The sequence below is a fragment of the Coptis chinensis genome, chromosome 5 (assembly GCF_015680905.1).
Source record: "Coptis chinensis isolate HL-2020 chromosome 5, ASM1568090v1, whole genome shotgun sequence".
NCBI lineage: Eukaryota > Viridiplantae > Streptophyta > Magnoliopsida > Ranunculales > Ranunculaceae > Coptis > Coptis chinensis.
In genome coordinates, this window is record NC_141460.1 from 26,106,187 (window position 1) to 26,116,776 (window position 10,590).

The following is a 10,590-nucleotide window of genomic DNA, read 5'->3' on the forward strand; positions in this document are numbered from 1 at the left end:
AAGACGTCTATCAAGTAGCCTGTAAAATTTCAGATCAATCGGAGCTGTGAAAGTCCCTCTACTGCCCCCCAAAATTTTCGAAACGGTTTTCGGACACAATACAAACAACCGAATGGTTAACCCTTCAAAACAAATCCAAAAATTGCCCAATTTTTACTGGAGACTCCTGACAGATCCTAATTGTTCCTGTAAAAAATTTAGATCAATTGGAGTTGTACAACCTCTGCTTATTTTCTGGTGTTCCAGATATTAAGTGTTTGCAACACTTCAGAAACACACTGGAAACACTCTACTATTTAGGAGGTCAAAACAAATAAAAAACTCATCAAATTTTTACTACAAACTCTTTAGTTAGGATAAATACTCCTGTAAAAATTATAGAATTTTTAGAACTCCCTAAGTAACCTTACTCGTCTGTTTTTCAAGAACATATGGTGTGAAAACTGAAATGCAGCACTGTAAAGATCGTATTTTTTTCACAAGGTAAAACAACTTTGAAAAATCTGAAAATATTCCAATAAATCAAAAACACATTAAATAATATGTATGAAAATTTTCAGAATTTTGGAAAATTTAGAAATACCTTCACCGTAGTGTTTTTCTCTGTGAATCCGCAGCCCCTATGCCTGAAACAGTGAACAGTTCCGAAAATTCAAGAAACAAGAATGAAAAATTAAAAGGGTGGGTGGGTAGAGAATAGGGGATTTCCCCTTGGATTCAAGCAATTGAATTCTTGTCTTGAACGAGATTAAGATGGCAGCGGCGCCATTTGATAACTCGTAAAAACTCAATTAGATTACTCTAACCTTATTCTTACGGTATCAATAATTTATTTCCTACTCTCACATATATATTCATGCAATATATAGAGTACGGAATCGTTCCACTCTTAACTCTCAAGGCTTAAACAAATTCAATTAAACAAACACAAAGAACAATGGTGAGAGTAATGTGTTATATGAAATATCTATTCTATGATTATACTACGGATTCAATTTATACTAACAAGATACGATAATTCAACTACAGAAATACTAATTGGACTCTATGATAAGGAATTAGGGGGATTGATTCATTTAACTCTACTTAATCTACTAACCAAGAACTGTCGCACTCCAAATTGAAATGCTATCGCATAACAATTGGTAAATCTAATCCCTAACTATTCATGGCAATCTCTACCAAGTAATAACTAGCATGTGAAGCATTAAACCCATTCTCATGGTGAACTAATTACTTCTAGAATTGAATAGATTATCAAGACAAATTCTAAGCTAACAAAATCAAGTTTTCTTCAAGGCTTCCTCAACCCCTCTAATGGAGGGTTAGCCTAAAGTCATTAAACTATCATTTCTCATGGAATCTAAACAAGACATAATATAAAGATTTGAACTTTACTTGTTTAAACTCAATTCGGAACTACTCATGCAATAATTGAATTAAACTAATAATGACAAATAAGTAAATCTAAGGATTTAAGCTAATAAATAAATGAAAATGAAACTAGATTATGGAGAACTAATTAACTTTATTTATCTAATGAATAGCAATAACAATAATTTAATACTAAATTTAAGGCAAGAATAAAAACTAATTAATTAATGTAAAACTAGATCTGGAACTAAGGTTTAATGGCTACTTTTCTTATCCTAACCTAATTTATTTTCTAACCTAACTATCTACCATTAACAAAGAGCTAAGCTTTGGTTTTTATATGTTCAGATCCAAAAATCGTGCATGGGCTTGGATCCATATTTTGGCCCAGAGAATCAGGCCCAAAACCCAATTCTTTCAGTCCAAAAAGGCCTCTTCAGCTGCAGTTGGCTTCCACAGACTTTTCATCCACTTATACTCCTCTGATTGGGTCAAGGCTTAGACCATTGGAAAGCTCTTTCCGAGCCGGTCTTTTTGATATAAGGTAGGCCCAATTCCGAGGTCTGAGTCCAAAGATACGGCTTTCGGAAGTTCTGCTGACTTGTGTGCTGTTTCAGCCCGTGTCGACTTTTCAGCTTTTGACCGGGCATTAGGAAGGCTTTATCTTCTTGAATCTTGGCCTTTAATCACGGAACTCCTTAGTAACCGACCTTTTCTCCTTTATCTCACTAAAGTGGCACATTTCTGCACATAATGGACTTTGAAGCCTGAAATGCATAAAAACACGTAATCAGTATTAACTCTTACTTATTATTCACATAATTGGTCTAAAAGTACGATTGTTAAGGGGTTAAAACTACAGTTTTAGGCTCTTATCAGGAGAGACTGTGAAGCGACTATGGAACGTCACGATGCTGAAAAAGTTCTGTGAATGACTTTGTGTATAGTTTGTCAACCAAATGAAAGTTTATTTGTTTTCATGATATGTGAACATCTAGTGTTGTAATGATATTTTGAGCCTTTCAGCATGTCAATGAAAATGATAGCAAATGTTCTCCATCTGATCTTTGTTTATATGTTTGTATTTGGAGTAGGCCAGAGGCATCGGCCAAGGAGGTCCGCGTGTAACTTGGGGGACTAAATTAATCTGCCCCCTACATCTCCATAGTCAACTTGGGGGCTAAACTGACCTGCCCCCAAGATCTCCATGTTCAACTTGGGGGCAAGCTGAGTTGCCCCCAACATCTCCATGGCGGTGGAGGAGGCGAGCCCTTCGTGGACAATGAGGTCCGAATTCAACTTGGGGGCTAAACTGGCCTGCCCCCAACATCTCCATAGTCAACTTGGGGGCTAAACTGACTTGCCCCTAACATCTCCATATTCAACTTGGGGGCAAGCTGAGGTGCCCCTAATATCTCCATGGCGGCGGAAGGGCGAGCCCTTCGCGGACAATGATGTCCGAATTCAACTTGGGGGCTAAACTAATTCGCTCCCAACATCTCCATGGTCAACTTGGGAGCTAAACTAACCTGCCCCCAACATCTCCATATTCAACTTGGGGGCAAGCTAAGTTGCCCCTAACATCTCCACGGTGGCGGAGGGGCGACCCCTTCGCGGACAATGAGGTCCGAATTCAACTGGGGGGGCTTAACTGATCTACCCCCAACATCTCTATAGTCAACTTGGGGGCTAAACTAACCTGCCATCAACATCTCCATATTTAACTTGGGGGCAAGCTGAGTTGCCCCCAATAGCTCCATGGTAGCGGAGTGGGTTAGCCCTTCGCGGACAATGAGGTCCGAATTCAACTTTAGGGCTAAACTGATCAGCCCCCACCATCTCCCTATTTAACTTGGGGGCAAACTGGGTGGCTCTCAACGTTTCCGCGGCCACAGGCGTGCATGATGAACTTATGAAATGTTAGTAAATGGAAATATGATAAGCAAAGTAATGCATAGATAAGAGAACATAATCAGAACTGTCGATCGACAAGAAAAACCATGTCTAGTACAACCTGCTGGGAATACCCAGAAATACAGGCAAATTTGTATGACAACAACACAAGAAGGCGCTGACCAAAGCAAGGCAGCCCAGGAAACATATACAAGCCATTGACACCAATGATTTTCACTGTGTACCCACGGACGCATCTCCTTGTTGATGGCCCCCGTCCCCCTCAGTGGCGACTTCATCCATATCTATAGGGGAGGTCGCCTCGCCGGGATGGACAACAACTTCTGGATCAGGGGCTGTGGAGGGGGCCACGGAGTCTCGAATGACAGGGACTGGAGATGGGGCAGGGAGTAGACGTCCGGATGTAACAAGGGCGTCTAGCTGTTGCTTCAGCTCCCTAGATATTTTCTTGGAGGCCAACATCTTGAAATGGTCTGCGGCCTCCTTCAAAGATTCGTCTAGAGTGGCCTGAACAGCAAACCTATCTGCCTCCCTTTGGCTTTCCATCTTGGAGGTGACACCGGCCACATAGTCCTGGTGAGCTTGCTCGACGCGTTGGAGTTCCCTATGGTGCTTAAGTACGACAAGGTGGGCATCATCTCGCTCCTTCTCCAGTTGCACATACTTCGCCCTCCACCCATTTGGACCATGGATCTCAGCCTTTACAGACTTTAGAGCATCCAGGGTATTGGTAAGGCCGCGGATAACGTAACTGACATCAAGGCTCAACTAGAGGGGAGGGTAAAAGTTAGAGAAAAGTAACTGTAAGAAAAGAAAAAGAAAGAGGGGAAGGACGTACCCTTTCCCAGCCAGTATAGATCGCAGCCTGATGGGAGGCAGAGGAGTTGGAATCCCTATAAGCCTGATCCCTGGGTAGGTGGGAACTGAAGAACAGAAACGCGGCCACCACCGGATTGTCCAGAGCAGAGTTGCGAGTGGTGACATCCCGGTCCCTAGCTTTGAATTGCGGATGCCAGATTTCCACGAGCCCAGCAGATAGGGGACCAATGGGAATTGCCTTTTTCCCAGAGTGGTGTGTTGGAGCCACAGGCCGCGGTGAAGCCGGCCGAGAGTCCCTGGTAGAGGAGGTGCAGGCAGTGACCTTAGCCTTTTTAGCGGGAAGACCTTTGGCAGTGGAATCGGTGGGCACTTCACCATCAGAATCACTATCCCAAAGCTTGAGCTTGGATACATCCATGGCAGTGTAGCTGGTTGGGGGGTTGGCAAAATTGTTTTCCCAGTCAACAATGGAGGAGTACGACTTTGGGATGTTATCAGGCGCAGTTGTCAAAGCTCTGGCGGCGGCCTTTTGGGTAAGCGCTTTGGAATGAGAGATCTTAGTTGTGAACCCAAAGGACCGATGAGCTGTGCACTTAGTTTTGCACAGTTTGGGTGGAGAAGGCTTGGGTTTCCTTTCTTTGGGCGGCGACAATCTGTAAAGAGGGCCCTGGTACTTGCTAATGTCTTTGAGGGAAGGATCAAGGAGGAGTGGACTGCCTTTGTCCGGGTTAATGCCAAAAACGTTGCACTGGCCGCTCCCTAGGTCGCGGAGCTTAGAGAAAATAGACACCGATGTATATCCGTGACAGTGAATCTAGAATCCAACTTAGGACACATAAAAAAGGATACGCATCAGTATAGTCAGGGGAACAAGCAGAACAACTAGCCACACTCACCATTTCTAAGGAAGTGGAATTGCCTCAGGGATACTTCAGGGGGAAGGTCCGCAGAAAGGAAGCTCCCCGAAACATACAGTGGGTATTGGTGCTAGACTTTATCAGAAGTGGTCACGCGGAAGACGAAAGATTTCTTCCATGAATGTACACAGAAGGATTGGTATCCAATGCTCCCAAACTTGGTGCTTTTCTTTAGGAAGTAGTGGGCTGTGATATCATGGAGGCGAATTTGCAGAGTGTGCAACTTGTTGTAGTAGTTAGCGGCATACATGATCCGCCAGAAATTACCGATGCCCTAGCAGGGCGGGATATTGAAGTGGTTGCAAACCTCAACATCTAATAGAGATAGGGGGAAACGTAACCCGGCGGCTATCTGCCCCATGGTGACTACTAGATAACCTGGTCGTGGTGGGACTAGATGAGGAAAATGGGTGACACCAGGCATGTGTTCTAAGACCACGTCATCAAGAATGCCGTAAGCCGCTTGGACCGCAGCCAGGTTGGGTCGGCGATAATAGGATGGTGGGGGAGGAAGCGCAGATTGTCTCCCAGAAGTGGAAGGGGCAGCGGACGGATGAGTGGGCTCGAGAGAAGGGGACTCTGATTGGTCAGTGGCAAGGATGGAAGATCTAGATTTGGGGGAGGAGTCAGTAGATCTGAGGGGTGATGACACAGATCTGGTAGCGGATGAGCCACCAGAATTAGAGTATGACATGGTAAGAGCCAGCAGTTGGAGGAGAAGAGAAGCAAGACAGGTGTATGGCACCCGGTGAGGAAAAAGGTTAACCAACAATGAAAACACAAAAAATAAACACGATCAACTAATGTGTACCAAAATTGAAACAAGAGGGAAAGACGCAAACCTGATCGGGGTAGAGCAGTCGCTAAGAAAGGAATGATGGAGGCGCATAAGCGATGTGCAGAGATAGCTTCATCGGTGGGAGTATGGAGAAAGGTTGGAAAAGTTGAGAAAATGGGAGAAGAAGGTAAGGGAAAATGAAGGGGTGCATGAAAAGGCGTTTAGGCGGGATTTGATGAGGCAAGGGTAAAACGGGCATAGAAAAACATGTAACTAGAGACACTAACCACCCAAATGTGGACGCGTGTTTTCGCGAGAATCGAAGAGGTAGGGACAGTGAGGCGTGTGCCGCGTGACACATGCTTAAGGACACGTGGCAAGGGCTCAAAGGTCAGGACAGGGGGTAGAACGTGGCTGTCAAAGAAGATAATGATTCGGATTTGAACAAAAAGTCATAGACAAGACAACTCTATGAGTAGCTAGCTATTAGGTCTCGTCCCGCGGACCTATATCTATCCGAGGGCCGAGAGGGGGCATCTGTATCAACCCATTTTATGACTAGTAAGGTGGTAGGTGACCTATCCCAGAGCAGAGTAAGGAAATAGGAGCGCGATGCAGGGAATCACGTTTGCGGAACCCTAAAGTGACATCAGCAGGTAATGATGTCAGGAGGATCCCCAAGTGAGACCGGACGCGAGATAAGGAAAGAAAGAAGGGAAGCATGATAGGAAGGCCGCGGTAACCTTAAAGAGACAGGTGGGAAGATAGTGGCCAGGGGATGAGATTGGGGATCAACGGATAGGAGGAGAGTGGAAGAGGGTATAAAAAGAACAGTAGAGAAAAAAGAAGAGGGAGATGAAAAAGAAGAAAAATGAAGGAAAAGGAAAGGGAGAGAGTAAAAGAGAGGAGAGATTAGTGAAATTTGTGGTTCACACACGTCCCCAGTTCAGTTGGAACAGAAGTCACCAGCTTTCATTGACAGGAAGCTCATTGAGGTTTTCATAGTTGACGGCAATGGTCAACTTGTCACAACCGTAGTTAGTCAAATAGAATGAATTCGATATGTTCCTTCTATTTGTTTGTTTTCGACTGTACCTACCTAGCTCTTCGTTAGTCCTCTTTCTCTATCAAAAGGAAAAAGAATTGATTCTTTCTTTCTATACACAATTTCCATAAGAAAGAGTCTAGCCAACTCAACTTAGAAGAAAATCCTTATTGAATTCGCTCTGAGGGAGGGAATGATTGGACAAATCATGTTTTGCCTTTTTCCCAGTGCGGGAGATTTCTAACATTTAACTTGCGGAATAAAGGCTAGTGTTGGTCTAAAAGATGAATAAGAACATAATCCCCTTGGTAAGATAAGAGGATTAGGACAGCTTTCAAAGGCTAGAGATGGACAAATGCGAAATGTCTTAGAAAAGGCCATGGTTCTTCTTACAGAGTAGGCAGTTTTTGACTTAGCTGTGAGGGAATGGTTTGCTGTTGGGACAGAAATAAGGGCCTCAAAAGGGCTTGCTGCTCTAGGCAGTTGGATTGGTTACGACCTATAACTGAACAAAAGGAACCTTGACTTTACAAAGTCTAGAAGAAATTATAACCCAACGACCCAACTGAGAAGGCCAACGTATCCTATGCAATTACACATCTCAAACTAATGAAAATTTTTAGCCACGAATAAGATGAACAAATTTAGTACGATTAGAAAGATAGGTTATTGGTTAGAGTAGCTGATAAAATAAACAAACATTAAAAAATCAAGTGCACTCGCAAGTAGAAACACATTGGATCCCAGAAGGTATTGTTTCATAAAACTGAAATTAGTACTTCAACAGAATAGAATACAATATGTGAAAAAGCCAATTTAATCGAAAAGATGGGGGTTTAAAGAATGATTGTGTAAAGTAGGTCGACACGACTTGAATGATTGCTTATGAAAGGGTGCAGTAGTTTATTTATTGGATTCAATCAACCAAGAGAGGAGAAGGAATAATCATAGTTTTTCTGTGTGGCATTCAATTATTATTCTTTTTTGTGTTCAGTCCTTCTCTATGTAGAACATTGGCTCCAGGGTCCAATAGGTGCACCTGACCATCCCCAGTTCAGTTAGAACAGAAGTCACCAGCTTTCATTGGTGGGAAGCTCACTGAGGTCTTCCTATTTGACGATAATGGTCAACCTGTCATGACCGTAGTGAGTCAAATATAATGAATCCGATATGTTCCTTCTATTTGTTTGTTTTCGGCTGTACCGTCCTAGCTCCTCGTTGGTCCTCTTTCTCTATCAAAAGGAAGAAGAATTGATTCTTTCTTTCTATACGCAATTTCCATAAGAAAGAGTCTAGCCAGCTCGGCTTAGAAGAAAATCCTTATTGAATTCGCTCTGAGGGAGGGAATGATTGGACAAATCATGTTTTCACCTTTTTCCCTGTGAGGGAGATTTTTGAAATTCAACTTGTAGAATAAAGGCTGTAAAAGAACTGGGGGATAAAGGTTGGCGCTGGTCTAAAAGACGAATAAGAACATAATCCCCTTGGTAAGATAAGAGGATTAGGACAGCTTTCAAAGGTTAGAGATGGACAAATTCGAAATGTCTTAGATAAGGATCCATGAGGATGGTCGATGCTATGAATGCCCTAGTTCTTCTTACAGAGTAGGCAATTTTTGACTAAGCTGTGAGGGAATGGTTTGCTATTGCGACAAATAAGGGCTTTAGAAGGGCTTGCTGCTCTAGGTGGTGGGATTGTTTGAAGGCATTACCAGTGTTAGGAAAAAGAGCTTGGTTGCAAGAGGGAGCTCTTTGACTTTGCAGCAATCTAGCTTGTAACACCCCAGATCTTAAAATAGATAATTTAAGACCCAATTGCAAGATGCACTATCCATAAAATAAAGATACATGACATTTCACAAATAATATTCTCCAAGTCTAATTATTTATTCCAAATATCATAATTCAAATAATGACGGTTCAACATAACTTAAATTCCTAAAACATTGATATTATTACCCAAATAAACTCCAAATAAATAATGCTTATTCTTACAACCAACTATGAATGAATCAATAGAGAAACCTACTACTATTCCTACTAAGTCCAACTCTGAATTCCCTCTATCCACGAATCCCACAATCCCACAATCCCACGAGCGTAACGTGAAAGCGTACTAATCTAAAAAATAGAATAAAAAGGGACAAGAAAAAAGGAGTGAGCTTCCAAGAAGCCCAATGAATCACTACTAAAGAAAACATGGATTGAAAGGATAACAATACATTGAAATAGCCAATTTTCCTTAAAACATATAATATGCAGAAACCATATAATTATTTATATGAGATCTTTATTCTAAATATGTGAACACCATGTCGACTTAACCACTCGACAACCACGTTACTATTGGGTTGACTTTCACATCTCCTTAACCAAACATTCCTTGATGTGTGCACTAACGTCAATACACATGGATCCAGTGTTCCTTTCGGGTCTTTCACCATAGGGATAACAATTCCCTTCTTAAGTTCCGAGTCAAACATGGATCCAGTGTTCCTTTCGGGTCTTTCACCATAGGGATAACAATTCCCTTCTTAAGTTCCGAGTCAAAACTCAAGAAATATAATACATACGTGTCACATATCAAGAAATATATACGTAAACCATGAGTTCCAAATATAATACATACTATTCACAAAATCATTGATCAAACTAAGATGATATAATGTCTATTTTCTTACAATTGAAACATTGGAACTCATAATGTATTCATCATAGTAGTTCAAAATAAATCCTTCAGAATTGCAAAGTAATATAATGGGGGTGTAAGACAAGATATGTATACTTATTTCTTCCAAAAGTCAGAGTTCTTGTACCAAAAACTAGAATTGCAAACTTAACAATTTAAATTAGAAAAAGGTAGAACTCACCTCTTAGCACAAGCAATTGATACAATAACACTAGAAAGACGACTTCAGATGCCTATAAGTTGTGCTGGCAATGGTAGCTTGAGTAATTCAAACCTTCCAGTGAATACCCCACTAGCAGTCCTTGTGTACTTTCAATAATTGCCAATCAACACCCAAGAGATTCCTAACACCTATTTTTGTTGTGAGTCATTTGAATATCGACCGTCTTAATCATCGACAACATTTTGTTCTTCTTTAAATATTCTCTCACCCTATATTTCCTCTAACCACTCCCTATATGCATGACCCTTTACAGTTATCCCACTTTCTGAGTTAAGTTCTGAGAGTCCTAAGTTATTAAGACTCTAGTCATAGTCTTGACTAGTTCAACTCTCTCTTTAACAACATTTCTCTCACCTGACCCAAACAACTTGTGTACTCACTGTTCTTATCAAATCTAAAGGGTAAATTCTATGCACTCATTCAATATGATATATTAAAACTAGCACAAGAAAATTCTATAAAAGCTTTCATGTAATAATTTAAATAAGGAAATGCTAAGATTTTGAAAATGTTAGAGTTCAGGGTATTATACAGCTACTGCTATGGATGCTAGAGATGCTCACTACTAGTATCGATTAATCTGAACTCCTATTTAAACTTTACCTCCCTTTCTTAGTGTTGGAGTTATCCCTCACATGAGGAGAAAAGGAGTTCACCCTGCATGGAGAAGCCTGAGCGCGCCCCGCGCTCTAATCAGTCTTGCTCAAGGCGTGCCACGCGCCCATGCCTTGGTCGACCTCTAGTATTTTCAGCGCGACTCGCGCTCGACTTGGCCTTGCCCAAAGCGCGCCCCGTTCCCATACCTAATTTTGGCAAGATTCTATTTTTGCGG